Below are 19,405 nucleotides of genomic sequence, written 5' to 3' on the forward strand. Positions count from 1 at the left end.
TTTGGAGTGAGGTAGAAAGGGATGGCTCTTCTTATTCAGGTGTTTTTTTGTTTGTATGTTTCTGTCAAGTTTGTAAACTGTACATATGTCTTTTCATTTAATTGGATCAGAAAAGTCTCCTCATGGTGAAAATCTGATGTATTTCAAGCAGTTAGGAATTAATGTTTATTCTAAATTGTGGTCTTTTAAGATTTATGATCTTATTTTGTTTTGCATAAAAGGTCAAAAAGAGGAAATAGTCATACCTAATCTGTAAATCATGGATAAGATCTATATAAAAACATTTGCTACTTAATAAAATTTAGATAATGGTTATTAAATTCACTGTTCATCTGTGGTTCTCTTTTTAAAAATAGTCTTATTTATAATTTATGTAAATATAATTCAAAATTATACATATAACTCAGCTATTATTCTTTTAAACTGAATCTTACTTACGGTCACAAAATAAGTTTTCTTAGGCCTGTGGAATATTCTCAGGGTCAATATGTATAAAAGACTAAAAAAGTGCTACATCTCAGATTAGCACAATTATTGAATAATTGGCACAATTATCTCAGCCTGTGAGATCCAAATATCTTTGTGCCCTAATTATAATACTTAACTTTAAATGGGTAAAAGGTGTTTCAGTGGTCGATTTATCAAGTTCTAATCATAGGTTTGCCTTCTGCTCATTGAATCTATTTTACCCAAGGCTATGGACTCCTTTTGGCATTTCTGCCTCAGCAACAGAGGATAAAAGCCATGTTGTGATAGATAAGTCACAAAAGTAAAAAATACAGACATGGACTACAGGCCTCCAAAGAAGAATTGAGCATGCTGAGGATCTGTGCCAGACATTGGACATTTTTGAGGTGTTAAGAGGTGGGTATTTTAGTGGTTGTTGTTGTTGTTGTTGTTGTTGTGTGTGTGTGTGTGTGCATGTGCTTGAAAGGGTAAACTACAGTGAGATGATCTGTGTAATATGAAAAGTTAAGGCATTTTATTTGTAAGAAAGTGAAGCTTTCTTCCAGATAGACTGAGGCATCAAAGCAGTGGTGAAAATCTGAACAACACAGCTAATAAAATTATGTTCTTAGGTTGAAAATATGTAGGCTTTTGGAGTTAACAGGAAATCATCATAGGAAGGGCTGAGAGGAAAGGGAATATCACTTATTGAACTTTACAAATCAAGTACCAAGAGCTTTACATGTGTTATCACATTTAATCCTCATAGCAATCCTATGATGTAGGTATTATCGTCTCCATTTTACAAATTAAAAAACTATCTTAAGCAGGTTATTTGACTTGCCTAAGATCATATAACTATTAAATTTAGGGTTTTGTTTTATATCCAGATCTCTCTGACTTCTAACACTGTGCTTAGAAAGAACTAAATATGTAAGAGAAAAATGTGACTATATCATTTCATGCTTTTCTTATGAAGAATTCTACCTCCATTTCATTGTGCCCCTACTTTAGTTTTTGGAGGAAAGTTTTTCACGTGGTATATTCAGAAAATACTTCACAACCACAATTTATGCAACTTAAAAAAAATTGCACTAGAGAAAGAAGCAACGATTCTCAGGAATAAAGCATCTATGATTCTTTTTTTTTTCTTTTTCCTTCTGCATTTTTCCATATATTATTAATACATAAGTGAGAACCAAAATTTCCAGAATAAGTATATCCTTTGTAAGTGTAGAATTGAACCCTTCCAACTTCTGAGATCTGTTTGTTTAGCTAAATAAGCAATGCAAAGTTAATTCTAACTGATTCTAGACTTGTGTTGCATACTTTTGGACACTTGATCAGTCTAAGCAATTGAAGCCTCTTCTTATAATTTAGGAGTATTTAGGTAGTTGACCAGGCATGGTGGCTATCTGGGCATGGTGGCTCCTGCCTGCAATCCCAGCATTTTGGGAGGCCAAAGCGAGAGGATCACTTGAGCTTAGGAGTTCAAGACCAGCCTGTGCAACATAGTGAGACCTCGTCTGTATTTAAAAAAAAAAAAAAGTAGAAAAAAAAGTATTTATATAGTTTCAAAGAAAGGTTGAGATATGTTTATTTTTTATAAAATATGTAAGTTTAGTTACAATCTTTAGAACTTCTTCCACGAGGCATTTATTAATTCACAGTCACATCTTTAGTAATATTTTTCAGAATTCATTAAGTATGGCAAAATCATAGGCCATTATGGTATACTGGAAAGATTCCTTCACTTGAGATCAGAGAATCTAGGTTTAAATCTCAGCTCTCTTGTTTACCGTGTAAAGTTTGGCTATTAATTTACTCTCTCGGAGCCTCAATTTTCTCATCTGTAATATGAAAATAATCCTTACCTCATGTATTTGTTGTGAAAATAACTTGAAATAAAAAATAGGAAAGTACCTTGTAAGCAATAACATTCTACCATAATGTGAGGAGAAATGGAATAAAATGAACACCAAAGGAATATTTACCATATGCTAGTCACTAACTTATTTTGTATTTGTTGCTCCAGCAAGACCAATATCTTTATATCCCTAAGGAAAAACTAACATGACCTCCAGCCTTGGTTCACATTTTCTGGTTGTCCTACCTATAGCCTCAGTAGCCATGCAATGGTTTACAATCTACTGGCAGGAAGGTAAAATGTGTGAAAGAATTGCCTTCTAGGTCATTCTCTTTGTGAAAAGTAATCTCCCACCAAGGAGAAGCCTGCTTGACAGTTCATATTAAAATCTTGGTTCAAAGCAGTGAATGAAAAGTTGGAGATGAACAGTAGTTTCCTAACAAAGCCCAACAAGACCATTTAGGTAAGACATTGTAGTAGAGTAGGAAATACATTGAATGGGAAGAAAGGGAACCAGAGGTCCAATCCTGATTTTACCACTGCCTGATTGTATAATCTAAAAAAGGTTTCTTTTTCCTCTTGGCCTCACTGTCCCCTTTTATACAGTAATGTGGGATAGACTAGATTATCTCTAAGGTCTATTCCAACATTGATATTTGAATATCCTATTCTTAATTTTAATAGAAAGATTTAAATTATATATTTAAGTTTTAGGATGCTATTTTATATCTCAAAAGGAAAAAGAAAAAAATGCACAAATGATTTCTCTGTTGTGAATTATAATAAACATGCACTTACATCAATAACTTTATTGGAAGTAGAATTAGCATAATCCTTTACATTTTCAAAGTATTTTAAAGATCCATCATATCATTTGAGTCTCATAATAATGACAATATTTTATTATTTATCTTTACATGGTAAATTAAGTAATTGAGCCTCAAGGAGGTTAAAGGTTTGCACAAAGTCACATAGCCAGTACATGATGGATCCAGAAATCCAACTGTAGTCTATTTCTAAGCCCAGTTTTTTTTCCACTACCTCAAGCTGTAGATTATTTTATCCAGGCTTAGAATAAGTGGATCTCATCTGGAAAATGAATTAAAAAGGGAAGAGTCACTGTTATTTATGTATGCTAAAAGTATAAACAAGTAAGAATACTTAAGAATAAGGACAATGTTGAAGTTGCTTATCAGCTTAAGGAGATTTTGGGCTGAGACAATGGGATTTTCTAAATATACAATTATGTCATCTGCAAAGAGGGATAATTTGACTTCTTCTTTTCCTAACTGAATACCCTTGATTTCTTTCCCTTGCCTGATTGCCCTAGCCAGAACTTCCAACACTATGTTGAATAGGAGTCGTGAGAGAGGGCATCCCTGTCTTGTGCCAGTTTTCAAAGGGAATTTTTCCAGTTTTTGCCCATTCAGAATGATATTGGCTGTGGGTTTGTCATAAATAGCTCTTATTATTTTGAGGTACGTTCCATCAATACCGAATTTATTGAGCGTTTTTAGCATGAAGGGCTGTTGAATTTTGTCAAAAGCCTTTTCTGCATCTATTGAGATAATCATGTGGTTCTTGTCTTTGGTTCTGTTTATATGCTGGATTATGTTTATTGATTTGCGAATGTTGAACCAGCCTTGCATCCCAGGGATGAAGCCCACTTGATCATGGTGGATAAGCTTTTTGATGTGTTGCTGAATCCGGTTTGCCAGTATTTTATTGAGGATTTTTGCATCGATGTTCATCAGGGATATTGGTCTAAAATTCTCTTTTTTTGTTGTGTCTCTGCCAGGCTTTGGTATCAGGATGATGTTGGCCTCATAAAATGAGTTAGGGAGGATTCCCTCTTTTTCTATTGATTGGAATAGTTTCAGAAGGAATGGTACCAGCTCCTCCTTGTACCTCTGGTAGAATTCAGCTGTGAATCCATCTGGTCCTGGACTTTTTTTGGTTGGTACGCTATTAATTATTGCCTCAATTTCAGGGCCTGCTATTGGTCTATTCAGGGATTCAACTTCTTCCTGGCTTAGTCTTGGAAGAGTGTAAGTGTCCAGGAAATTATCCGTTTCTTCTAGATTTTCTAGTTTATTTGCATAGAGGTGTTTATAGTATTCTCTGATGGTAGTTTGTATTTCTGTGGGGTAGCAAAGTCTCAGGATACAAAATTAATGTGCAAAAATCACAAGCATTCATATACACCAGTAACAGACAAACAGAGAGCCAAATCATGAATGAACTTCCATTCACAATTACTTCAAAGAGAATAAAATACCTAGGCATCCAACTTACAAGGGATGGGAAAGACCTCTTCAAGGAGAACTACAAACCACTGCTCAGTGAAATAAAAGAGGACACAAACAAATGGAAGAACATACCATGCTCATGGATAGGAAGAATCAATATCGTGAAAATGGCCGTACTGCCCAAGGTTATTTATAGATTCAATGCCATCCCCATCAAGCTACCAATGAGTTTCTTCACAGAATTGGAAAAAACTGCTTTAAAGTTCATATGGAACCAAAAAAGAGCCCGCATCTCCAAGACAATCCTAAGTCAAAAGAACAAAGCTGAAGGCATCACGCTACCTGACTTCAAACTATACTACAAGGCTACAGTAACCAAAACAGCATGGTACTGGTACCAAAACAGACATATAGACCAATGGAACAGAACAGAGTCCTCAGAAATAATACCACACATCTACAGCCATCTGATCTTTGACAAACCTGAGAGAAACAAGAAATGGGGAAAGGATTCCCTATTTAATAAATGGTGCTGGGAAAATTGGCTAGCCATAAGTAGAAAGCTGAAACTGGATCCTTTCCTTACTCCTTATACGAAAATTAATTCAAGATGGATTAGAGACTTAAATGTTAAACCTAATACCATAAAAACCCTAGAGGAAAACCTAGGTAGTACCATTCAGGACATAGGCATGGGCAAAGACTTCATGTCTAAAACACCAAAAGCAACGGCAGCAAAAGCCAAAATTGACAAATGGGATCTCCTTAAACTAAAGAGCTTCTGCACAGCAAAAGAAACTACCATCAGAGTGAACAGGCAACCTACAGAATGGGAGAATATTTTTGCAATCTACTCATCTGACAAAGGGCTAATATCCAGAACCTAAAAAGAACTCAAACAAATTTACAAGAAAAAAACAAACAACCCCATCAAAAAGTGGGCAAAGGATATGAACAGACATTTCTCAAAAGAAGACATTCATCCAGCCAACAGACACATGAAGAAATGCTCATCATCACTGGCCATCAGAGAAATGCAAATCAAAACCACAATGAGATACCATCTCACACCAGTTAGAATGGCGATCATTAAAAAGTCAGGAAACAACAGGTGCTGGAGAGGATGTGGGGAAATAGGAACACTTTTACACTGTTGGTGGGATTGTAAACTAGTTCAACCATTATGGAAAACAGTATGTTGATTCCTCAAGGATCTAGAACTAGATGTACCATATGACCCAGCCATCCTATTACTGGGTATATACCCAAAGGATTATAAGTCATGCTGCTATAAAGACACATGCACCTGTATGTTTATTGCGGCACTATTCACAATAGCAAAGACTTGGAATCAACACAAATGTCCATCAGTGACAGATTGGATTAAGAAAATGTGGCACATATACACCATGGAATACTATGCAGCCATAAAAAAGGATGAGTTTGTGTCCTTTGTAGGGACATGGATGCAGCTGGAAACCATCATTCTTAGCAAACTATCCCAAGAACAGAAAACCAAACACCGCATGTTGTCACTCATAGGTGGGAACTGAACAATGAGATCACTTGGACTCGGGAAGGGGAACATCACACACCGGGGCGTATCATGGGGACGGGGGAGGGGGGAGGGATGGCATTGGGAGTTATACCTGATGTAAATGACAAGTTGATGGGTGCTGACGAGTTGATGGGTGCAGCACAGCAACATGGCACAAGTGTACATATGTAACAAACCTGCACGTTATGCACATGTACGCTAGAACTTAAAGTATAATAATAATAAAAAATTTTTAAAAATTTAAAAAGAAAGGACAATGTTTTATATTCTTTTAAAAAATTGTTCAGATTTGAGACTGAGGTTCTGAACAAGATGCAAGCAAATGTACAAATAAAATATTAATGTATCTTTCAGAGCTCTAGACATTATGAAAGATTAAAGAAATAGTATTTGTAAAGCACTGTAATATCATTTGAAGAAAGTGGTTATTTAAATATAATATTTGGAGCTGTAACCCTCAGGCATACAACAGAAAGAGAAAGAATAAAGAACGGGATATATGAAGATGTCAATTTCTCTAGTGATTGTCTATCACAGTCCTTGTGTTAGTATAGACTTTTTAGAGACTGCTGAAGAAGTATACCTCACACTTTTTTCACTAACCTCCAACCAAAAGTAATTGCAAACTTTAAGGGGTTTAAAGTGAGTTATCTCTGCCAATGAGTGTAGTGACTGCTTGTTATTGGTGTCATAGCAACAACAAAAGCCACCAATGGAGAGTTTGTGTTTAAAATTGCTATTAATAATGATTTCAGAAAATGTGTAGTTTCTGGGGAAACCTATTCATTAAAATCAAAGAAACTGCATCTCCTTTTTGACAAATCAATGATTTGTGAAGATGGAAGCCATTAACTCACTTATTAGCATGTTGAAATTTTAATTAGATCCAGCAAAGTATTTTAGATTCAAAGGCTCTTGAAGTTGATCTTAGATGATGAGACTGTATGTAGACGCCTAGTACTACAAAAACATGCATTCCAAGCCTTCCAATTCCAAGTAAATGTAGGTATCAAATATTATGAATTCAACTCTGTTGGGGAAGCAACAGAGGTTTAAGATATGTGCACTGACATCATGGGGCTTTAGCCTGATTGCAGACATATTTTAAGAAAAAAAGGGAGGGAGTAAGAGAGGAAAGGAGAGAGGAAGGGAGGAAGGGAGGAAGGGATGAAGGAAGGAAGGGAGGGAGGAAGGAAGGAAGGAAGGAAGGAAGGAAGGAAGGAAGGAAGGAAGGAAGGAAGGAAGGAAGAAAGGAAGGATAGGAGGAAGGGAGTGAGGGAAGAAAAGAGGAAGGAAAACCTTATATCAATTTGCTTATTTGATAAACCAAATGAGATTGTGAGGTAAGGATTGTTATCCACATTCCACAGGTGGGGAAACTGAGGTTTGGAGAACAAGATAACCTGTATAAAATAACACAATAAGTATGTCGTAGGTATCAAATATTATGAATCCAACTCTGTTGGGGAAACGACAGAGGTTTAAGATATGTGCACTGACATCATGGGACTTTCAGCCTGATGGTGGACATATTTTAAGAAAGGAAGGGAGGGAAGAAGAGAGGGCAGGAGAGAGGAAGGAAGCAAGGAAGGGAGGGAGGGAGGGAGGGAAGGAAGGAAGGAAGGAAGGAAGGAAGGAAGGAAGGAAGGAAGGAAGGAAGGAGGGAAGACTTTATGTCAATTTTCTTATTTGATAAACCAAACGAGATTGTGAGGTAAGGATTGTTATCCACATTTCACAGGTGGGGAAACTGAGTTTTGGAGATCTATATAACCTGTATAAAATCACACAACAAGTATGCATCAAGGTCAGCTAGGAATCAAATTCATTAATTGTAAAATCTATGCTTGTCTTTTTACATTGCTAAATTACAATACACAGGAAAAGACTGAAAAAGAAAAAATAGCACGTCAGTAGTAAAATACATAAAACTGACTTTACAATAGGAATTCAGAGAAGGATGAACTGAATTCAAGTTGGATGTTAATCAGTCCGTGTTTTTCTTGTGAAGAATATAGTTCCTATGATGGGCCTTGTAGATTGTCTCAATAGAGAAAAAGGAAGAAAGAATAATGTCTCTGAGTCTATTTCTTCATTTATGCAACAGGGATTATGCCATTCACCCCACAGTAAGATTGTTAGGATTGAAAGAGATAGCATATGTAAAACCATTTTGTAAATTACTAAGCATTAATTGATTACGGATGGAGTACGATGGCTCCATCGAGCATCCCTCCCACAGGAACACCAAATTTAATAACTATCTAAACAAAAATATCACATTCTTAAGAAGAAAAAATCAGGTGGGCACTCATAGTATTTGATTTTTAACTTCCTATTACTGAAGTAGGCACTGTATTAGTCCACTCTCACACCACTATAGAGAACTGCCCAATACTGGGTAATTTAAAAAGGAAAGAAGTTTAATTGACTCGGGTTCTGCAGGGCTGGGGAGGCCACAGGAAACGTACAATCATGGTGGAAGGGGAAGCAATCATGTCCTTCTTCACATGGCAGCAGCAAGGAGAAGTGTCCAGCAAAAGGGGGAAAAGCCCCTTATGAAACCATCAGATCTTGTGAGAACTCACTCACTATCATGAGAAAAGCATGAGGGTCACTGCCCCCCATGATCCAATTGCCTCCCACCAGGTCCTTCCCATGACACATGGGGAGTATGGGAACTACAGTTCAAGATGAGATTTGAGAGGAGACACAGCCAAACCATATCAGGCACTGAGGTGGGTAAGAAAGACAGTCTTGAATCTCTAATGCCACTCCTTCTCCAGTATCCTCTAGCAGTAGATGTGTCATGTGAGAAAATAATCTGTGCTCTTGGGAAAGGGAGGGTACAGCGGTTGTGAAACCTTGCATTTTGCTGCCCTGTCACAGCATAAAGCCAAACAAGACTGAACTCAGCTGATGCCCGCCAATGGAGGAGGCATTTAAACCAGCCCTAGCCAGAGGGGAATTACCCATCCCAGCAGTTGGAATTTGAGTTCACTGCAAACTAAAGTACGTTGGGGTTCTAAACAAATTTTAAAGGCAGCGTAGGACACACGGACCATAGCTCCTAGCTGAGTCCTAGTGCTATGCTAAGCAAAGAGCCAGTGCACATCAGGGGAATGTGACCTGCTGAGACACCAGCCATAGTGGCTAAGGGAGTGTGAACCACATCACTGCCAACCCTTGGCAGCACAGCTCATGGCTGCAAAAGAAACACCTTCCTTCCATTTGTGGAAATGAGAGGGAAGAGTAAAGAAGACTTTGTCTTGCACCTTGAATATCAGCTCAGTCATAGTAAGGTGGAGCACTGATCAAAGTTTTGAGTCCCCCATTGTAGGCCTTAGTTCCTGGATGACATTTCTAGATACATCCTGAGTCAGAAGGGAACCCACCACCTTGAAGGAAAGGACCCAGTCCAGGCAGGACCCATCACCTGCTGCCTAAAGATACATTGGCCCCTAAATAACCCACAGCAATGCCCAGGTAGTACACCATAGGCCTTGGGTGAGACTGAGACATGCTGGCTTCAGGTGAGATCCAGCACATTTGCTGTGGTAGCTATAGTTAGAGACTCCTCCTACTTGAGAAAAGCAGAGGAAAAACTAAAGGGGACTTTGTCTTGCACCTTAGGTACTAGCTTGGCCACAGGAAGGTAGAGTACCAAGTGGGCTCTTGGGGTCTCTGATTCCAGACCATGGCTCTTAGACAGCATTTCTGGATATGCTTTGGGCCAAAAGGGAACCCACTGCCCTAAAGAGTGAGTCTCAAGCCTGGCAACATTCACCACATGCTAAAGACTCATTGGGCATTAAGTGAACATTAGTGGTAGCTTGAAAATACTTCCAGTGGGCCTGTGGTGGTGGTGGTGATGGGCTGAGGTTCTGCTTCCTGTGGAGAGGATATGGAAAGCATCTCATTGTTTGAGCACCAACCCAGCCATAGTACAATAGCACAGGTAGATTTCTAAGGTTTTTGACTCTAGTGTTTGGTGGCTGGACAGTATTTCTGGAACTGCCTTGGTCCTGGCGAAACTTGCTGCCCTGAAGGGAAAGATGCAACCCTGGCTGGCTTCATGACTTGCAGATTGTAGTGCCCTCGGGCCTTGAGTGAAAATAGGTGGTAGCCAGACAGTGGTTACAATGAGCCTTGGGTGAAACCCAGTGTTGTGCTGGCCTCAGGTCTGACCCAGCACCTACCCAGTGGTGGTACTCACAGGACTGCTTAAGTCACCCCACACCTAGCTCCAAGCAGCTCAGCAAAGAGAGATATTCTGTTTGTTTGGGAAAAGTAAGGGAAGAAAACAAGCGTTTCTGCCTTAATACATAAAATTCTTCCAGATCTTATCCAAGACCACCAAAGTGATACCTTTATGAGTTTGCAGGAACCACAGTATTATTGGGCTTGGGTTGCCCTCTAATGCAGATACAGCTAAGATCACAACACCCAAGTCCTTTCAAATACCCAGGAAGCCTTCTCAAGATGGATTGAGTACAAACAAACCCAGATCGTGAAGACTACAATAAATACATAACTTTTCAATGCCCAGACACCAAAGAACATCTGCAAGCATCAAGACCATATAGGAAAACATGACTTCACCAAGCTAAATAAGGCACCAGGAGCCAATCCCAGAGAAACAGAGATATGTGACCTTTCAGATAGAGATTTCAAGATAGCTGTTTTGAGGAAACAGAAATTCAAGATATCACAGAGAAGGAATTCAAAATTCTATCAGATAAATTTAATGAAAAGATTGAAATAATTAAAAATAATCATGTAGAAATTCTGGAACTGAAAAATGCAATTGGCATACTGAAGAATGCACCAAAGTCTTTTAATAGAATTAATCAAGCAGAAGAACAAATTAGTGGGGTTAAAGTCAGGCTATTTGAAAATGTACAGTCCGAGGAGGCAAAAAAAAAAAGAATAAAAAACAATGAAGCACACTTAAAATACCTAGAAAACGGCCTCGTAAGAGCAAATCAAAGAGTTATTGATCTTAAAGAGGAGGTAGAGAAGATTATTCAAAAGAATAATAACACAGAACTCACCACACCTGGAGAAAAATATCACTATCTAAGTACAAGAAGGTTACAGAACCCCAAGCAGATTTAACCCAAAGAAGCCTACCCCAAGGCACTTAATAATCAAACTCCCAAAGGTCAAGGGTAAAGAAAGGATCCTAAAAGCATCAAGAGAAAAGAAACAAACAATATACAGTGGCACTTCAATACAGCTGGCAGCAGACTTTTCAGTGGACACCTTGCAAGGAACAAAAGAGTGACATGACATACATAAAGGGCTTTGGGGGAAAAAAAGAAACAGTTAACCAAATGAAAATATTCTTCAAACATAATGAGGAAATAAAGATTTTCCCAGACAAACAAAAGCTGAGGAATTTTACCAATACCAGAGTTAGCCTACATGAAATGCTAAAGGAAGTACTTCAATCAGAAAGAAAGGAGGATAGTGAGCAATAAGAAATCATCTGGAGGCCGGGCGCGGTGGCTCAGGCCTGTAATCCAAGCACTTTGGGAGGCGAGGCAGGCAGATCACGAGGCCAGGAGATCGAGACCATCCTGGCGAACACGGTGAAACCCCGTCTCTACTAAAAATACAAAAAAATTAGCCAGAGTGTGGTGGCGGGCGCCGCTAGTCCCAGCTACTCAGGAGGCTGAGGCAGGAGAATGGCATGAACCCGGGGGGCAGAGCTTGCAGTGAGTGGAGATCGTGCCACTGCACTTCAACCTGGGCGACAGAAATAAATAAATAAATAAATAAATAAATAAATAAATAAATAAATAAATCATCTGACCTTACAAAACTCACTGGAGTTGGTAAGCACGCAGGAAAATTCAAAATATTATAACACTATAACTCTGGCTTGTAAACTCCCCCTATCTTAAATAGAAAGACTTAAAGATGAACCAATCAAAAATAACTACAGCTTTTCAAGTCAAAGACAGTACTGTGAGATATAAATAGAAATTAAAAGATTGAAAAGGCTGGAAATTAATTTAAAAGTGTAAAGTGTTTATTGGTTTACTTTTTTCTTGTTTGTTTAGGTAAACAGTGTTAAGATGTTATCACCCTGAAAATAATGGGTTATAAAATAGTATTTGCAAGCCTCATGGTAACCTCAAATCAAAAAAATAAACAACAGATACAAAAAAAAGTAAGAAATTAAAGCATACCACCAGCCAAAATTACCTGCACTAAAAGGAAGACAAGAAGGAAGGAAAGAAAGAAGACTACAAAACAACCAGGAAACACCTAACAAAATGGCAGGAGTAAGTCTTTACTTATCATTGAATGTTAGTAATTATTCAGTGTTACTAATAACATCAAATGTAAATGGACTAAACTCTACAATCAAAAGACATAGAGTGGCTGAATGGATTTTAAAAGGACCCAGTGATCTGTTGCCTATGAGAAACAGACTTCTCTTTTAAAGACACAGATAGACTGAAGATAAAGGAATGGAAAAAGATATTCTACAATATTTGAAACAAAGAAAGAACAGGAGTTGCTATACTTACATCAGATAGATTTCAACACACACACACACAAAAAACCTATAGGAAGAGGCAATGGCCATAATTATATTATGATAAAGTGGTCAATTCAGCAGGAGATATAGCAATTGCAAATGTATATGCACTTAACACTTGATCACCCAGATATATAAAGCACATATTATTAGAGCATAAGAAAAAGATAAAGCCCAATATAATAATGCCTGGAGACTTCAAACACCCCCCCCCCAACCAACCTTCAGCATTGGATATATCTTTGAGACCAATAAAAATATATCAACAAACACCAGACTTAATCTGCACTATAGATCAAATAAACGTAAGAGATAATTACAAAACATTTCATTCAACAGCTGCAGAATACACATTATTTTCCTCAGCACATGGGTCATTCTCAAGGATAGACCATATGTTAGGTCAAGAAACAAGTCTTTTTTTAAAAAAATTTATTTATTTATTATTATTATTATACTTTAAGTTCTAGGGTACATGTGCATAACGTGCAGGTTTGTTACATATGTATACTTATGCTATGTTGGTGTGCTGCACCCATCAACTTGTCAGTCTTAAAGCATTCAACAAAATAGAAATAATATCAAGCATCTTCTCTGGAAAAACAGAGTAAAACTAGGTATCAATAATAACAATAATTTTAAAATGTTGTGGCTATTGTGTCATCGATGCAAAGAGACCAACAATAAAACTATAATACAAGAACATTCACAGCCTATTACACTGGGACAGACTGAGACATTTAGTTAATGGCAAGAACACAGTAAACACAAGCACCTGAAGATGTGCCAGTCAAGTAAAATGGTATATGGATTATACAGTGAATTTTCTAAGCCCATCTGAGGACTTTGTACCTTTTCAAAAATGTCCTATATCCCCCTCCAATTTACAGAATATCTGTCTTGTCTACTTACTTCATGGATTTTTCAATATGAAAAGTTTACAAAATCTATTTATACCTTATTTACCTTTTTGTTTAATATACTATGGGGGAAAAGATGGAGACAAATATAATTTTCTGACTTATAAAATAATTATTACAGGCACATTTACTGTTTCATTCGAGAAACATCTCAGTTTCACAGGTTGATTATTCAGCAGCTGTGTGGTTTTTTAAAACAGTCTTTGATTTTGAGAAAACTAAGATATCTCTTTTCAGGCAGATTTTGATTCATAACACTGGTGTGGTTATGTGAATTACAGTGAATTTTACTGTGATAATTCATGCAAGCTTGCATCACAGTGTGGCTTCTCCTCAGGCAGCGCCTCATTACCATGCTCTTCCAATGATGTCAGGTCCCTGGTTGACTGAGGCTGTGAGCCAATGGAGGATATGGGGCCCAACAGGATGAAGGGCAATGGTTTGCTGGTCCCTTGGGCCTGGAGAAACTGGGCTCTAGACATGGAGCTAGTAGAGAACAAGGTAGTTGCTCCATGGACACTGGCTGGACTGTGTCCTGCAGTGATGATCCTTTCAATTGATGCTGAAAAAGCATTTGATAAAATTCAACATCCTTTCTTTTTTAATTTTATTTTAAGTTCTGGGAGACATGTGCTTAACGTGCAGGTTTGTTACATAGGTATACATTTGCCATGGTGGTTTGCTGGACCTATCACACATCATCTAGGTTTTAAGCACCGCATGCATTAGGTATTTGTCCTAACGCTCTCCATCCCCTTGCCCCACAACCCCCGAAACACCCCAGCGTGTAATGTTTCCCTCCCTGTGTCCATGTGTTCTCATTGTTCAACTCCCACTTATGAGTGGGAACATGCAGTGTTTGGTTTTGTTTCCAGCCTCATCCATATCCCCGCAAAGGACATGAACTCATCTTTTTTATGACTGCATGGTATTTCATGGTGTGTAAGTGCAATATATGCAATAAACATACGTGTACATGTGTCTTGATAGTAGAATGATTTATAATTTTTTGGGTATATACCCAGTAATGGGATTGCTGGGTCACATGGTATTTCTGGTTCTAGATGCTTGAGGAATTGCCACACTGTCTAACACAATGATTGAACTGATTTACACTACCACCAAAAGTGTAAAAGCATTCCAATTTCTCTGCATCCTCTCCAGCATCTGTTGTTTCCAGACTTTTTAATAATCTCTATTCTAACTAGTGTGAGATGGTGTCGCATTGTGGTTTTGATTTGCATTTCTCTAATGACCAGTGATGATGAGCTTTTTTTCATGTTTGTTGGCTACATAAATGTCTTCTTTTGAGAAGTGTCTGTTCATATCCTTCACCCAATTTTTGATGGGATTGTTTGTTTATCTTGTAAATTTGTTTAAGTTCCTTGTCAATTCTGGATATTAGACCTTTGTCAGACTGATAGATTGGAAACATTTTCTCCCATTCTGTAGGTTGCCTGTTCACTCTGAGATAGTTTATTTTGCTGTGCAGAAGCTCTTTAATTTAATTATATGCCATTTGACAATTTTGGCTTTTATTGCCATCGCTTTTTGTGTTTTAACCATGAAGTCTTTGCCCATGCCTATGTCTTGAATGGTATTGCCTAGGCTTTCTTCTAAGGTTTTTATGGTTTTAGGTTTTACATTTCAGTCTTTAATCCATCTTGAGTTAATTTTTGTATAAGGTGTAAGGAAGGGCTCCAGTTTCTGTTTTCTGCATATGTCTAGCCAGTTTTCCCAACACCATTTATTAAACAGGGAATCCTTTCCCCCATTGCTTGTTTTTGTCAGGTTTGTCAAAGATCAGATGGTTGTAGATGTGTGGTGTTATTTCTGAGGCCTGTGTTCGGTTCTATTGATCTATATATCTGATTTGGTACCAGTATTATGCTGTTTTGGTTACTGTAGCCTTGTAGCATAGTTTGAAGTCAGGTAGCATAATGCCTCTGGCTTTGTTCTTTTTACTTAGGATTGTCTTGGGTATATAGGCTCTTTTTTGGTTCTATATTAAATTTAAAGTAGTTTTTTTCTAGTTCTGTGAGGAAAGTCAATGGTAGCTTGATGGAAATAGAATTGAATCTATAAATTATTTTGGACAGTGTGGTCATTTTCATGATATTAATTCTTCCTATCCATATGCATGGAATGTTTTTCCATTTGTCTCCTCTCTTATTTCCTTGGGCAGTGGCTTGTAGTTCTCCTTGAAGAGGTCCTTCAGGTCCCTTCTGAGTTGTTAAGCTGTATTTCTAGGTATTTTATTCTCGTTGTAGCAGTTGTGAATGGGAGTTCAATTATGATTTGGTTCTCTGTCTATTATTGATATATAGGAATGCTTGTGATTTTTGCACATTGATTTTGTATCTTGAGACTTTGCTGAAGATGCTTATCAACTTAAGGAGTTTTTGGGCTGAGATGATGAGGTTTTCTAAATATAAAATCATGTCATCTGCAGAGACAATTTGACTTCCTCTCTTCCTATTTGAATACCCTTTATTTCTTTCTCTTGCCTGATTGCCCTGGCCAGAACTTCCAATACTATGTTGAATAGGAGTGGTGAGATAAGGCATCCTTGTCCTGTGCCAGTTTTCAAAGGGAATGCTTCCAGCTTTCGCCCATTCAGTATGATATTGGCTGTGGGTTTGTCATAAACAGCTCTTATTATTTTGAGATATGTTCCATCAATGCCTAGTTTGTTGAGAGTTTTTAGCATGAAGGGTGTTGAATTTTACCAAAGGCCTTTTCTGCATCTATTGAGATAATCATGTGTTTTTTGTCATTGGCTCTGTTTATGTGATGGAGTACATTTATTGATTTGCGTGTGTTGGACCAACCTTGCATCTCAGGGATGAAGCCAACTTGATTTGCTGCTGAATTTGTTTTGCCAGTATTTTATTGAGAATTTTCGCATGGATGTTCATCAGGGATATTGGCCTGAAATTTTCTTTTTTTGTTGTGTCTTTGCCAGGTTTTGGAATCAGGATGATGCTGGCCTCATAAATTGAGTTATGGAGAAGTCCCTGTTTTTCTATCATTTGGAATAGTTTCAGAAGAAATCGTACCAGCTCCTCTTTGCACCTCTGGTAGAAATTGGCTGTGAATCTGTCTGGTCCTGGCCTTTCTTTTGGTTGGTAGGCTGTTAATTACTGCCTCAATTTTAGAACTTGTTATTGGTCTATTCAGGGATGTGACTTCTTTCGGGTTTAGTATTGGGAAGGTGTACGTGTCCAGGAATTTATTGATTTCTTCTAGGTTTCCTAGTTTATTTGTGTAGAGGTGTTTATAATATTCTCTGATGGTAGGTTGTATTTCTGTGGGATCAGTGGTGATGTCCCCTTTATCATTTTTATTGAGTCAATTTGATTCTTCTCTCTTTTATTCTTTGTTAGTCTGGCTATTGGTCTATCCATTTTGTTAATCTTTTCAGAAAACCACCTCCTGAATTCATGGATTTTTGAAGGGTTTTTTGTGTCTCCATCTTCTTCAGTTCCACTCTGATCTTAGTTATTTCTTGTCTTCTGCTAGCTTTTGAATTTGTTTGCTCTTGCTTCTCTAGTTATTTTAACTGTGATGTCAGGGTGTTGATTTTAGATCTTTTCTGCTTTCTGATGTGGGTATTTGGTGCTATAAATTTTCCTCTAAACACTGCTTAACTGTGTTTCAGAGATTCTGGTACATTGTGTCTTCATTCTCATTGGTTTCAAATAACTTATTTATTTCTGCCTTAATTTCATTATTCACCCAGTAGTTATTCAGAAGCAGATTGTTCAGTTTCCATATAGTTGTGTGGTTTTGAGTGAGTTTCTTAATCCTAAGTTCTAATTTGATTGCATTGTGGTCTGAGACAGTTTGTTATAATTTCCATTTTTTTTGTTTTTGTTTTTGTTTTTGCCTTTGCTGAGAAGTGTTTTACTTCCAATTATGTGATTGATTTTAGAGTAAGTGCTATGTGGTGCTGAAAAGAATGTATATTCTGTTGATTTGGGGTGGAGAGTTGTGTAGATGTCTATTAGGTCCACTTGGTCCAGAACTGAGTTCAAGTCCTGAATATTCTTGTTAATAATCTGTCTCATTGATCTGTCTAATATTGACAGTGTGGTGTTAAAGTCTCCCACTATTATTGTGTGGGAGTCTAAGCCTCTTTGTAGGTCTCTAAGAACTTGTTTTATGAGTCTAGGTGTTTCTGTATTGGGTGCATATATATTTAGGATAGTTAGCTCTTCTTGTTGCATTGATCCCTTTACCATGATGTAATGCCTTTCTTTGTCTTTTTTTGATCTTTGTTGGTTTAAAGTCTGCTTTATCAGAGACTAGGATTGCAACCTCGGCTTTTTTTTGCTTTTCACTTGCTTGGTAAATATTCCTCTATTCCTTTATTTTGAGCCTATATGTATCTTTGCATGTGAGATGGGTCTCCTGAATACTGCACACCTATGGGTCTTGACTCTTTATCCAACTTGACAGTCTGTGTCTTTTAATTTGGGCATTTAGTTCATTTACATTTAATGTTAATATTGTTATATGTGAGTTTGATCCTGTCATCATGATGCTAGCTTATTATTTTGCACATTGGTTGATTCAGTTTATTCATTGTGTCACAGTTCTTTATATTTTGGTGTATTTTTGCAGTGGCTGGTACCAGTTTTCTTTCCCATATTTAGTGCTTCCTTCAGGAGTTCTTGTAAGGCAGCCTGGTGGTACAGAATCCCTCAGCATTTGCTTGCTTGTAAACAATTTTATTTCTCCTTCACTTATGAAACTTAGTTTGGCTGGATATGAAATTTTGGGTTGAAAATTCTTTTCTTTAAAAATATTGAATATTAGGCCCCACTGTCTTCTGACTTGTAGGGTTTCTGCAGAGAGATTCACTGAATTCAACATCATTTCATAATAGAATAACACCCTCAAAAAGCTAGGTATAGAAGAATCGTATCTCAATATGATAAAAAGCATATGCAATAGACCCATAGCTAGTATTATACCGAATGGGGAAAACCTGAAGGCCTTTCCTCTAAGATCAGGAATACAACAACGATGCTCACTTTCTCCACTGTTATTCAACATAGTACTAGAAGTCCAAGCTAGAGCAATCAGACAAGAGAAAGAAATGAAGAACATCCAAATTAAAATTAAATAAGTCAAACTATTCTTGTTTGCAGATGATATCATTTTGTACTTCACAAAACCTAGAGACTTTACCAAAAATCTATTAGAACTGATAAACAAATTCAATAAATTTGCAGGATACAAAGTTAACATTAAAAATCAATAGCATTTCTATATGCCCACATAGAATAATCTGAAAAAGAAATCATGAAGGTAATCCCATTTACAATAGCTACAAATGAAAAAAAATATGTAGAATGAAGTAACTTAGCCAAAGAAGTGAAATTTTTTTAAATTAAAATTAAAACACATGGATGCAAGAAATTAAAAAGAACACCAAAATCCGGAAAAGTATTCTCTGTTTGTGGATGGGAATAATCCATATATTAAAGTGTCCATTCTACCCAAAGCAATCTATAGATTTAATGCAACCCCTATCCAAATACCGTTGATATTTTTACAGAAATAGAAAAAAGCATTCAAAATTTTACGGGGAACCATAACAGACCCAGAATAGCCAAAGCTATCCTGAGCAAAAAGAACAAAACTGGAGTAATCACATTACCTTATTTCAAATTATACTACAGAACTATAGTGATATGATTTGGCTGTGTCCCCACACAAATCTTGTTTCAAATTGTAATCCCCATGTGTCAGGGAAGGGACCTGGTGGGTGGTAATTGGATCATTGGGGTGGATTTCCCCCGT

The 19,405-nt window shown here is 37.3% G+C and overlaps 1 protein-coding gene across 7 annotated transcripts in view; it reads left to right on the top strand.

The window, feature by feature from the left end:
• Positions 1-19,405, top strand: part of ZC3H12B (zinc finger CCCH-type containing 12B) — a 442,284-nt gene that overhangs the window by 380,296 nt on the left and 42,583 nt on the right. For 4 of the 7 annotated variants that reach the window (XM_015443848.4, XM_045383203.3, XM_005593785.5 and 1 more), the window contains one exon: positions 695-864. The exons of 2 other annotated variants lie outside the window; for them this stretch is intronic. The gene's annotated coding sequence lies outside the window, so the exon portion shown is untranslated. Of the gene's footprint in view, positions 1-694; positions 865-16,559; positions 16,719-19,405 lie in introns of all 7 variants that reach the window. One more of the 7 variants, XM_074028862.1, reaches the window with a different exon arrangement.

Source organism: Macaca fascicularis, chromosome X (assembly GCF_037993035.2).
Source record: "Macaca fascicularis isolate 582-1 chromosome X, T2T-MFA8v1.1".
NCBI classification, from domain to species: domain Eukaryota; kingdom Metazoa; phylum Chordata; class Mammalia; order Primates; family Cercopithecidae; genus Macaca; species Macaca fascicularis.